Source organism: Nomascus leucogenys, chromosome 2, assembly GCF_006542625.1.
Source record: "Nomascus leucogenys isolate Asia chromosome 2, Asia_NLE_v1, whole genome shotgun sequence".
In the NCBI taxonomy this organism is placed as follows: domain Eukaryota; kingdom Metazoa; phylum Chordata; class Mammalia; order Primates; family Hylobatidae; genus Nomascus; species Nomascus leucogenys.
Window position 1 is genome coordinate 62,165,866 of NC_044382.1, and position 12,447 is coordinate 62,178,312.

Consider the following 12,447-nt stretch of genomic DNA (forward strand, 5'->3'; position numbering starts at 1 on the left):
TCTGACTCAGCAGGTCTGGGATGAGACCCTAGATTCGGCATTTCTAATGAGCTCACAGGTCATACCCACACTGCTGGTCCATGGACCACTCTTTAGAAGGGAGAGATTAGAAGATTCATTGAAAAACAAGAGAGCCAGACATGGTGGCACATGCCTGTGGTCCCAGCTACTCAGGAGGCTGAGATGGGAGGATCACTTGAGCCCAGGAGTTTGAGGCTCTAGTGAGCTCTGATCGTGCCACAGCACTCCAGCCTGGGTCATAGAGTGAGATCTCATCTCTAAAAAAATCAAAACAGGCCAGGAGTGGTAGCTCACGCCTGTTATCCCAGCACTTTGGGGGGCTGAGGCAGGTGGATCACCTGAGGTCAGGAGTTCGAGACCAGCCTGGCCAACATGGCAAAACCCCATCTCTACTAAAAATATAAAAATTAGCCAGGCGTGGTGGCGCATGCCTGTAATGCCAGCTACTTGGAAGGCTGAGGCAGGAGAATCGCTTGAATCTGGGAGGTGGAGGTTTCAGTGAGCCAAGATCGTGCCACTACACTTCAGCCTGGGAGGCAGAGTGAGACTCTATCTCAAAAATAAATAAATAAGTAAATAGATAACACTTAAGGTGCATTATACGCATTGAGCCTCAGGAATGGGGCCCGAGTTGAGACCTATGTGACGAGTGACGCACATTACCTTCTTTGGCTTTGACAGGATGCCTTGGCCACTGAGTAACCTCACTCAGACACAATGTCTCATATCAGGCCTGTTGTGAATGACAGGCCCAGCACAAGGGCCCCTTTGCCACCCTGATAGGCCCTGACAGTCAGGGACAGCTCCCCTGCCCTCTCCCACGTTGGGGCCCCAGGAGGCCCTAATTCCTCAGGGACCGAGGGGGCCTGCAGTGACAGCTGCCTGAGACAGCTCTGCTCAGACACTGAGCTGGATGCCTTGTTTCAGCCTCCCCTTTATTTCCTGTCTTTTTTCAAATGTAAAAATAGGAAAGCACAAAGTACCCTTATTCCCACGGCCCCAAATTACCATTGTTAGAATTTTTCATGCACCGCTCAGTTCTGTGTATGTCACTATAGTCTGTCAATTTGTTGACCCCCAATGAATGTGGCCTCTTAGTATTCATGTCTTGCCTCATGTATTTCCCCTTGAGCTTGGGCTGGCCCCATGACATGCTTAACTACAGAACGTGGCAGAAGTGACATTCCGTGCCAGGTCCCAGCCTAAGCTGTCAGGAGGCCTAGCAGCTCCTGCTTTTGTGTTCTCAGAAGCCCTGAGCAGCCACATCAGAAGTCTGGCTAGCATAGGCCGAGCATGGTGGCTCGCACCTGTAATCCTAGCACTGTGGGAGGCCAAGCCCGGAGGATCACTTGAGCCCAGGAGTTTGACACAATCCTGGGCAACATAGGGAGACCCCTGTCTCTATAAATAATTTTTAAAATTACTATTTTTTTTTACAAAAATTAGCCGGGTGTAGTGGTGCACTCCTGTGAGCCCAGCTTCTCCGGAAGCTGAGGCATGAGAATCGCTTAAACACAGTAGGCAGAGGTTGCAGTGAGCTGAGATTGCTCCACTGTACTCCAGCCTGGGTGACAGAATGAGACTCTGTCTCAAAAAAAAAAAAAAAAAAAAAAGGGCCGGGCGCGGTGGCTCACGCCTGTAATCCCAGCACTTTGGGAAGCCGAGGCGGGCTGATCATGAGGTCAGGAGATTGAGACCATGCTGGCTAACATGTCTTTACTAAAAATACAAAAAATTAGCTGGGCATGGTGGCAGGCGCCTGTAGCCCCAGCTACTCGGGAGGCTGAGGCAGGAGAATGGCATGAACCCGGGAGGCAGAGCTTGCAGTGAGCTGAGATCGTGCCACTGCACTCCAGCCTGGGCGACAGAGCAAAAAAAAAAAAAAAAAAAAAAATTAGCCAGATGTGGTGGCATGCGCCTGTAGACCAACTACTTTGGAGGCTGAGGTGGGAGGATCACTTGAGCCTAGGAGGTTGAAGCTGCAGCGAGCCATGATCGTGCCACTGCACCCCAGTCTAAACAACAGAGTGAGACCCTGTGTCTAAAACAAACAAACCAACAAACAAACAAACAAAGAAGTCTGGCTACCTTAGACTTACCCTAGAGATCATGTCAGGAGACCACAGGGAGAGGCATGTGGAGAAGAAGAGGGAGGCCTGGCTTCAGCTATCCATGAACACAGGTACACAGGTGGTCACCAGCCAGCCCAGCAGAAGGACTGCCCAGAGAGTTCAGCCAAAAGTGAACTGGGCATGGTGGCTCACAACTGTAATCCCAGCACTTTGGAAGGCCGAGGCGGGTGGATCACTTGAGATCAGGAGTTCGAGACCAGCCTGGCCAACATGGTGAAACCTCATCTCTATTAAAAAATACATATATACAAAAATTAGCTGGGCGTGGTGGTGCACGTCTGTAATCCCAGCTACTCAGGAGGCTGAGGCAGGAGAATCGCTTGAACCTGGGCGGCAGAGGTTTACAGTGAGCTGAGATTGCATCACTGCACTCCAACCTGGGTGACAGAGTGAGACTCCGTCTCAAAAAAATAAATAAATAAATAAATAAAACAACAACAAACAAGGCCGGGTGTGGTGGCTCACACCTGTAATCCCAGCACTTTGGGGAGGCCGAGGTGGGCAGATCACCTGAGGTCAGGAGTTTGAGACCAGCCTGGCCAACATGACGAAACCCTGTCTCTACTAAAAATACAAAAATTAGCTGGGCATGGTGGCGTGCGCCTGTAATCCCAGCTAGTTGGGAGGCTGAGACAGGAGAATTGCTTGAATCTCGGAGGCGGAGATTGCAGTGAGCTGAGATTGCTCCACTGCGCTCCAGCCTGGGCAACAGGAGCGAAACTCCGTTTCAAAAAAATAAAAGGGGAGAATTGGGAGCAAATACGATGGTGGTGGCTTTAAGCCATGAAGTTTCAGGTGGTTCCTCAGGTAGCAGCTGATCACAAAAACCTGAGTGGCTCAGGTCCTAGAGGAGCACCCAGTCGCTCTGTCTCAGTACCTGCCCCTTCTCCTCAGACCCCAAGTGCCCTTGAGGCGAGGACAGGAAAAGATACATTAAGGCATAGTCTGGAGAAAGCAGGTAATATTTATTCATTTATTAATGTGTATCTCATCTCAGTTCCTAAAAGGATATGAGGTTTACCAAAACTGCGTATAATGTGAAGTTTTCCTTTTTTAGAGACAGGGTCTTGCTCTGTCACCCAGGCTAGAGTGCAGTGGCACGATCACAGCTCATTACAGCCTTAACCTCCTAGGCTCAAGCGATCCTCCCACCTCAGCTTCCTGAGTAGCTGGGACTACAGGCACGCACCACCATACTTGGCCAAGTTTTTTAAATTTTTTTGTAGAGATGAGGTCTTGCTATGTTGACCAGGTTGGTCTTGAACTCCTGGCCTCAAGCAATCCTCCTACCTCGCCCTCCTAAAGGGCTTGGATTATAAGCAGAAGCCACGTCGCCCAGCTGATGTGTTCTTAAAGCTAGAAGGATGAGGGGGAGGAAAAAGGCTCAGTAAAGGCAGGAAGGTCAAGGGCTACCTGCCAGGAGGAGGTCTGTTTTGATGCCACCTCTCTTCATATGTGCTTGGGAGGTGGCCTGAAAATGTTGCCCTGAACACCCTTGTGACCTGGAGGGAGAAAGTGATCAAGCTTTCCCAGGAAAGGGACAGGGGTGTCATCCTCACCCAGGGAACTGTTCCCCTCTAGAAATACGGTTAGAGAGAGTGTGGGGGTGGGTGAACTGTGTGATTCTGGATTTTGGGGGGTGGTGTGGAGGAAGGCTTTGTGGAGGAAGGACTAGGAGGTGTGGCACCAGGCTGTGAGGGGAAGGAGAACCAAGTGGAGCGAATCAAGAGGCCCAGTCTCAGGACAGCCAGCTTTTGGGTAAGCAGGAGCACGTGGTTCCCTCCCATCGATTTCCAGGCTGCAGCCGCAGGCTTGGAGGCGGGCAGGTTCCAGCCACACATGGGCCAGGCTGGGGTGCTAGGGTAGGGGAGGCTGCACCTTCCAGATCCCCTCTTTCACCTTCTCCAGCTCCGGGGGGAGAGGAACTTATTCCAGAAGACAGGGCAGCCCTAGACGCAGGCTCTTCACCCCATGCCGCTGCCACCTGCTCCAGCTCCATGGGCTTGGGGCTGTGGGTGAGGGGTTCTCTCCTTCCATCCCCAGCTCTAATCCCTTGCAGCTGTCGTCCTTCTGGGGAAGACAGTTGTGTCAGAGTGGAGGGGAGTAGTTATTTTGAGTTGATCACTAGCTTCCAACTGGGACACATGGATGGCCTTGTCGGGCCCGGCAGTGGGGTGAGCCTGATGAGGGCAGCCCACATGGCCACAGGGAGTGCTGGGGAACAGGAGGCCCCCCTGGCTGCAATGGGGGCTGCAGAGGATAGAGATGGGCCAGGGAAGCCAGAGGCCAGAGGTGTGGGATGCAGGAAATAGAGCTGGTGTCCTGAGCATGGGATGGTAAAGTGGGCACAGTTCCCCGCACTGGCCCCTGTGCCACTGGCAACAGTGGAGAAGGAAAAGAGATCCCTGAGACTGAGGCTGGGCTGCTGGGGGAGGGTAGTGTCTCTCCTCCTAAGGGGCTGGATAGGCAAGGGTGGTGATTGTCCCCCTCTTCCAGGCAGGCCCTGCCCAACACCTTCTTCCGTCCAGAAGGCAGGCTTAGTGGAGGTGTTACACCTCTGATGGTGCAGGATCATTGCAGGGCAATGAACCAATGGATGTGCCCTTCTGAGTGGGAAAAACCAAGTGGCTCAGTGGCTCAGCCCTTCCCTTCAGGGTGTGATGACTTGGACTAAACCTGGCTCCAGTGTTTACCAACCTGAGCTCTGCGACCTGAGGATGTGACATTAACCTCACTGTGCTTTCCCCTTTCACAGAAATGGGAATAACAGCCATGTGCACCTTCCTAGGGTATGGCAGGGATTCACTGATAGCAGATGGAACAGGCTTGAGGCAGGACTCAGCCCACAGTGAGTGTTGTCATGGTAACCGTAGTTGTCATTGTCTTAGGGTCCTCATGTGGTCCTTGTGGTTGACCTCCTTCTTGGGTCCCCAACTGTGTCTCAGCTGCATAGAAGGGTTTTGTGGCGAGGAGAGGAGAAATGAAGAAATCTTTACCAGGTGGGAAGTCTGAGGCTTCTATAAACATGGGGAGGAGAGAAGAGTCTCCCTGGACTGTCTGCCCCGGGAGGGCAGGGCCCCATCTGTTTCTTCCCTGCTGGATCCCCTGCCCCTAGGACAGTGCTGGGCACAGGGATGAAAGAATGAGTGGATTTCTGAGTGAATCACCCTGGGGTGTGGACCTGCCCCGGGCTGCTGGCTGAAGACGATTGCATGATGATCTCCTGGGCCGGCCAGTGCCAGGCCACGGCTGTTGGATTCCTCTCTCTGGAATTTGAAGAGGAAAATAGAGAGTGAAGAAGAGGTGAGCTGCAGGGGCTCTGGAGCAGAAGTGAGAAAGAGTCTGACAAGCAGAGGGTGGAGCAGGCACTTCCAAGGGGAGGCCAAAGACAGGGTGAAAGTGGCAGCTCCTGCCCCTCTCAGTCTCCCTTCCAGCTCCCCAGCATCTGGAGTGGCCAGAAGAGGGAATGGGAGAGGAGGGGATTGCACCGGCTCTCATCTTGGAGCCCCTCCGCTGTGAGTGTCCATTCCTTGTTGTTCACTGGTCCCCTCAGTGAGCAAACAGTGAGCCACTGCTGTGTACCGGCTGTGCTGCTAGGATCTGGGGCTAAGCCATGGGCCCTGCAGAGTAGCTTTCCTGTTGAGTGGGAGTCCAGAGAGGGGTTTGTAACCCCACCTTCATGGGGGCAGGTGAGAGGAAAGAGGGAGCGCTTCTCGGAGGAAGCCATGTCTACTGTCTGCACTGAGAGCTGAGGGATGGGTACAAGCTGACCAGGGAAAGGAGGAGAAACACATTTCTAGGCAAAAGAAACATCATGGACAAAGGCCTGGAGGGGCTGGGTGCTGTAGCTCATGCCTTTAATCCCAACACTTTGGGAGGCCAAGGCAGGTGGATCGCTTGAGCCCAGGAGTTCAAGACCAGCCTGGGCAACATGGTGAAACCCCATCTCTACAAAAAATAAAATAATTAGCTGGGTGTGGTGGCACGCCTGTAGTCCCAGCTATTTGGGAGGCTGAGGCGGGAAGATCACTTGAGCCTGGGAGGTCAAGGCTGCATAAGCAGTGATCATGCCACTGCACTCCAGCCTGGGTGACAGAGCAACACCCTGTCTCAAAAAAAAAAAAAGAAAAAAGAAAAAAAAAAAGAAACGAAAGAAAAAAGAAACGAAAAGGCCTGGAGCTGGAGAGGCTGGAGACCGCCTGGCCAGTTTGAGGGAACTGCAAGAAGTTCCTGTGGCTAGAGCAAGCGGTGGTTGGGGGCTGGTGAGAGATCGGGTGAAATGGGGTAATGAATGGTGTCCCCACTCTGGGGTCAGAGCCTGCCTGTGCCAGAGGGTCCAACCCAGCAGCACAGGGGGCGTATGCACCTGAGTGAGTTGTCTTCAGGGCAGAGCCAAGGGCCAGGCCTTGGCAGCAGACCCAGGCAGCTCAGTGCTGCCCCCTGTGGCGATTTCCCCATCTGCACCGGGAAGGAACTGTTGCTATTCTCTGAAGTCCTGTTCTTGGCTCAGAGGGGCCCTTTGGGCACTGTGGCAGCTGCCGGGGGATGGGGCTGGCAGGATGGAGGGGGCCATGCAAAGTAGTCTGAGAGAAGGGGGTAGGTAGCCCCCAAGGGGGCACCAAGCTTGGCCTTTGTAAGGAAACCTTTTCCAGGGGCCAGTGCAGTCCAGCCAGCTGCTGTCAGCATCACTCTAGACCCTTCCATAGGCTTGGGAGAGATGAATTCCACATGGCTCCTGGCCTGGGTGGCTTTGCTGTTCCCCAGGGAGACCCTCCCCACCCATGGAGGAGGACCTGGGCCCCCTGCCTGGCTTTTCAGGGGAGGCTGACTCATGGCCTTGGTGGCCCCTGGCTCAGCCTTTTTCTCCAGCTTTGGGGGAGTGGGGCAGGGGTGAGCTCTTTTCTGGCATTCCCATTCCTCACTTCCTGCCTGCTTCCAGCCTTGGCAGCGGGGCAGGGGTGACATTTATGCCTGCAGCTTTGCAGCTCAGGTCCTGGGAGCCCCTTCCTGTACATTCTCACCTGTTCCTCACAGATGCACCTGCTGGACAAGTGGTACTGCCCTATTTGACAGGTGAGGTGCTAAGGTTGCAGAGAGTCGAAGCCTGGCCTGCTGGTACGAAGCTTGGTAGTGTCAGGCTTGCAGGGGTGAGGTTGGGGAGGGATGCGGCTGCTCTCCTGTTCTCCTAGGAAGGGAAGGTTGCAGGCTGGGCTCTGCCTGAGGACCTGGGGTTGGGATCCTTTCACCCTGCAAGGGAGGGATTGGGTGGTCCTGAACTTCAGAGCTGCCTCTGATAGGCATCCTTGGGAACATTCCTTTAGGGACAAGCCCTTCTACCTTTGGAGCCTAGCCAGGCAGGGGGGCATGGTGTGTGTGGGTGGCTGTCACCAGGGAGGTAGGAAGCACATTGGTGAAAGCCATGTGGGGTGGGGGGGGCAGACAGCCCCAAATCTGAATCCCAATACTAGCTCTTTCTCACTGTGTAACCTGGGAAACATCCTTCAGTTCCCAGAGCCTTCATCTGTAAATGAATCAGTGTGCCTCCATCTCAGGGTGGGAGAAAGGATTAATTAAAGGACATGATCTCTTTGTAATTCAGACAAATGTTCACTGGGAACCCACTGGATGTCAGGCCCTGGGACATGAAATAAGTGAATGGAAATTCCCTCATTGAATTTCTAGATGGGGGATGACGGGCTAGGCACTATCTATGATATGGTAGGCTGGAAGGTGATAGGGCAATGGAAAGAGCCAGGAGGGAGCATCGGATGGGGAGTGGGCTGAGCAGGCCCCTTTGAGAAGGTAATGAGCAACTCCAACTCTCAGAGAATAGCATTCTAAGTAGAAAAAACAGCATTTGCGAAGTCCCTGGGGGTGGGCATGTGCCAGCTGATTCAAGAAATAGAAAAAGTCCATTGCAGTGGCACGTGCCTGTAGTCCTTGCTACTCAGGAGGCTGAGGTGGGAGGACCACTTGAGCCCGGGAATTCGATGCTGCAGTGAGCTGTGATTGTACCACTGCACTCTAGTAAGACTCTGTCTCTTAAATACAAAAACAAAAACAAAAACAAACAGCATGGCCGAATGTGGTGGCTCATGCCTGTAATCCCAGCACTTTGGGAGGGAGGCTGAGGTGGGAGGATTGACTGAGCTCAGGAGTTCAAGACCAGCATGGGCAACATAGCAAGACCCCATCTTTGGAAAAAACAAACAAACAAACAAATAACGAAACATAGTGGGTGAGGGGAGAGTAGGTGAGAAGGAGGTGGGGTGGGCATCGCCTCCTGTGTGACCAATTCCACAAGGAACTCACTCTGCAGTAGCTGCTAAGAGACCAGGGCCGGTTTGGACCTAGGCACAGCAAGTCTAACCCCACTCCTACATGCTGCGGGGGGCGTGTCCTCTCTCATTTCCTGCCATCAAATGGCCTCTTCCTCAGGTCTTAAGGCTCAGAGGCCTCCCCAACCATGGCCTGTGACCTCACCCGGACAGAGCTCCCCCAGCTGTCTGCCACCACCCCCAACTTGGGGAGGGCTCTGTGTCAGCCCTGGCCAGACTCGGGAGCCTTACAAAGAGTCCTTTCACCAGAGGTCATCCTGGGGGGACCAGGAGGGGAGTGGTGCCCTTCTGCCTGTGGGGCATAAAGACCCCTTTTCTCTTCTGCAGCACCGGCTCCTTCTGGCAGGGGAAGCGGCTGAGTGCAGGGAGATTATCATCCTTTTCTTTCAGTGTATGGGCAAGATGGTCCAGACAATTGTGGAGACTACAGGCTACAGGCCTTGGACTGCCTGCGGGGTGGCCCAACCAGCAGCGGCGCTTCCGCCTCAGGGAGTGCCCCACAGCAAACAGCCCAGCACCCGTGGGTCTGGGGGTGCCTGCCTAGGATCTTGGGATAGGAGATAAGCCTCCCCAGCCAGGGCTTGAAGGGGTTGGGCTTGTAATGTCAGAGACCTCCCCAGCTCCGCTCTTCTGGGGTTCCACATCGGTGGCCTCTTCTTGGCTCTGTTAGGGATTCCTCCTGGCCAGTCTTTACCTGGATTTTTAAATTATTATTTATTTATTTATTTTTAGAAACAGGGTCTCTCTCTGTTGCCCAGGCTGGAGTACAATGATCATAGCTTACTGCAACCTCCACCTCCCAGGCTCAACCGATCCTTCTACCTCACCCTCCCGAGAAGCTGAGACTACAGGTGTGCACCAGTGCACACAGTTAATTTTTTTTTTCTTTTTTCTTTTTGGTAGGGATGAGGCTTGCTATGTTGCCCAGGCTGGACACGAACTCCTGGCCTCAAATGATCTTCCTGCCTCAGCCTCCCAAAGCACCGAGGTTACAGGCATGAGTCACTGAGCCTGGCCTTTACTTGGATTTCTTACTTCTAACCTGGGCCAAGTCCCTCACACTGCAGTGTGACATTCTATGCTGGACAGGGACCTGCCCTTGGAGGGAAGCGGGCAGGAAACGGGGAGCACAGAGGGACAACCCAGTGGCTATTGAGAGGGGAAGCTCATGGTCCGCCGAGTTGCCTGGGACAGAATGTGTGCCTATGACAGGGGTGAGAGGAGGGACAGGGCTTCCCAGACAGAGCAGGCAGCGTGTGCAGAGGCCCTGGGGAGGCCAGGCCCTACCACAGACATGCGGGAGTGATGAGGATGCTTGGCCGGGTGGGGAGGGGCCAACAGGTCTTGCTTGAGAGCAGGGGCTTTATCCAGAAAGTACCAGGCCCTCACCCAAGGTCCCATGTCGGCTCTTAGGCGGTGATTTTTGGGGAAGATGGGAGCCAGGAGCAGGGGCAGGAAGAAAGCAGCCAGCGGGGACCTGGGGAAGGTGAGGAGGTAGATGAGCCTGGCCAGTAATGGGTCCAAGGGTTGAGTCAACTGACCAGCTCAGGATGAACCCTGGGTTCTGACTTGAGCAACGGAGGAGGCTGGAGGAGCCACCAACAGGGCTGGGAGCACTCGGGGAGGAGCAGGGTGGCTGGGGGGCAGTCTGAGGAGCTGGTGGAACAACTTGGGGAGATGCCCACAGGTTGGGTATGAGGCTAGGAGTACTGGAGAGCTTGGGGAGAGAGTGGGACGAGGGTGGGAGGAAAGGAGGAGGAAAAGTAAGGGGAGATGGAGGAAAGGAGAGAGAGAGAGAGAAGAGAGAAGAGAGCAAGAAAGAAAAGGAGAAGTTGGGCGCAGTGGCTCACGTCTGTAATCCCAGCACTTTGGGAGGCTGAGGTGGGCAGATCATGAGGTCAGGAGTTTGAGACCAGCCTGCCCAACATAATGAAACCTCATCGCTACTAAAACTACAAAACTTAGCCGGGCATGGTGGCACACACCTGTAATCCCAGCTACTTGGGAGGCTGAGGCAGGAGAATCGCCTGAACCTGGGAGGCGGAGGTTGCAGTGAGCCGAGATTGCGCCATTGCACTCCAGCCTGGGCGAGAGAGCAAGACTCTGTCTCAAAAAAAAAAAAATCAATGGAGAAAGTGAAGGAAAGTGAGGCCAGGCGTGGTGGCTCACACCTGTAATCCCAGCATTTTGGGAGGCGAAGGCGGGCAGATCACAAGGTCAGGAGTTTGAGACCAGCCTAGCCAATATGGTGAAACCCTGTCTCTACTAAAAATACAAAAATTAGCTGGCTGTGGTGGCGGGAGTCTGTAGTCCCAGCTGCTCGGGAGGCTGAGGCAGGAGAATCGCTTGAACCCGGAAAGTGGAGGTTGCGGTGAGCCGAGATCGCGCCATTGCACTCCAGCCTGGGCAACAGAGTGAGACGCAAGACTCCGTCTCAAAAAAAAAAAAAACAAAACAACAACAACCCAAAGGGGAAAGTGTGAAAGTGAGAACCCTGGAGCTCCACGCTGTGGCCTCTGCTTTCTGCGTGAGAGGAAAAGATGATAGAACCACAAGAGAATGGCATGATTGACCTACCTGATTATGAGCATGTAGAAGATGAAACTTTTCCTCTTTTCCCACCTGCAATCTAGCTCTAGAGAGACAAGATGATGAAGGGGCTGAACCTGATGAAGAGTCAGGAAGCAGAGCACCTGTTCCCGTACCTCCAAAGAGAACAGTTAAAAGAAATATACTGAAGCTGGATGCTCAGAGATTAATTTCAGAGAGAGGACTTCCAGCCTTAAGGCATGTATTTGATAAGGCAAAATTCAAAGGTAAAGGTCATGAGGCTGAAGATTTGAAGACTCTGATCAGACACGTGGAGCACTGGGCACATAGGCTATTCCCTAAACTGCAGTTTGAGGATTTTATTGACAGAGTTGAATACCTGGGAAATGAAAAGGAAGTTCAGACTTGTTTAAAACAAATTCGACTTGATCTCCCTATTTTACCTGAAGATTTTATTAGCAATAATGATGAAGTTGTGGAAAATAATGGACATGATGTAACCGCTACTGAATTAGATCCCTTTCTGACAAACTCATCTGAAAGTGAGATATTTGCTTCTGAGTCAAGTAGAAGCCTAACAGAAGAGCAACAACAGAAAATTGAGAGAAATAAACAAATGGCCTTAGAAAGAAGGCAGGCAAAGCTGCTAAGTAATAGTCAGTCCCTAGGAAATGATACGTTAATGAATGCACCCAGGGCATAGACAGTTGAGGTTAATACTTGATGAGGATCAAAAGGAGGAGTCAATTGGATTAAGGGAAGACATGCTAGACAATCCATGTAATGATGCTCCTGCTAATACTTCAAATGAAGAGGAGGAATTAAAATTAGAGGACACACTACTGGATCAGTCTTTCACAAATGTGCAACAGTAACTTGAAGCTTCATCCAGAAATGTTACTGAATGCTACATGAGTTTCCATTAGGATAAAATGTATTTGTTAGCTCACCATCCTGCAAGCTTGGTGTTACTATGTTTTTGTTTTTTGTTTTTTGTTTTTGGAGATGGAGTTTCACTCTTGTTACCCAGTCTGGAGTGAAATGGTACCATCTCTGCTCACTGCAGCCTCCACTTCCCTGGTTCAAAGGATTCTCCTGCCTCAGTCTCCTGAGTAGCTATGATTACAGGCGTCTGCCACCACGCCTGGCTAATTTTTTGTATTTTTAATAGAGATGGAGTTTCACTATGTTGGCCAGGCTGGTCTCAAACACCCGACCTCAGGTGATCCACCTGCCTCAGCCTCCCAAAGTGCTGGGATTACAGACATGAGCCACCGTGCCTGGCCATATTTTTTCTTCTTTGAGTGAAAATCCTTAGGTAGTAAAATTTTTACAGATTCTTGTTTAAAATCTGGTATTTATTTACAATTATTCTTGTCACTTTAGTTAGATCTATTTATTCTCTT

At 52.3% G+C, this 12,447-nt stretch overlaps 1 pseudogene; it reads left to right on the forward strand.

Moving 5' to 3' along the window:
- Positions 1-11,031: 11,031 nt before the first annotated feature.
- LOC100595485 lies at positions 11,032-11,967 on the forward strand (annotated as a pseudogene).
- Positions 11,968-12,447: the final 480 nt, after the last annotated feature.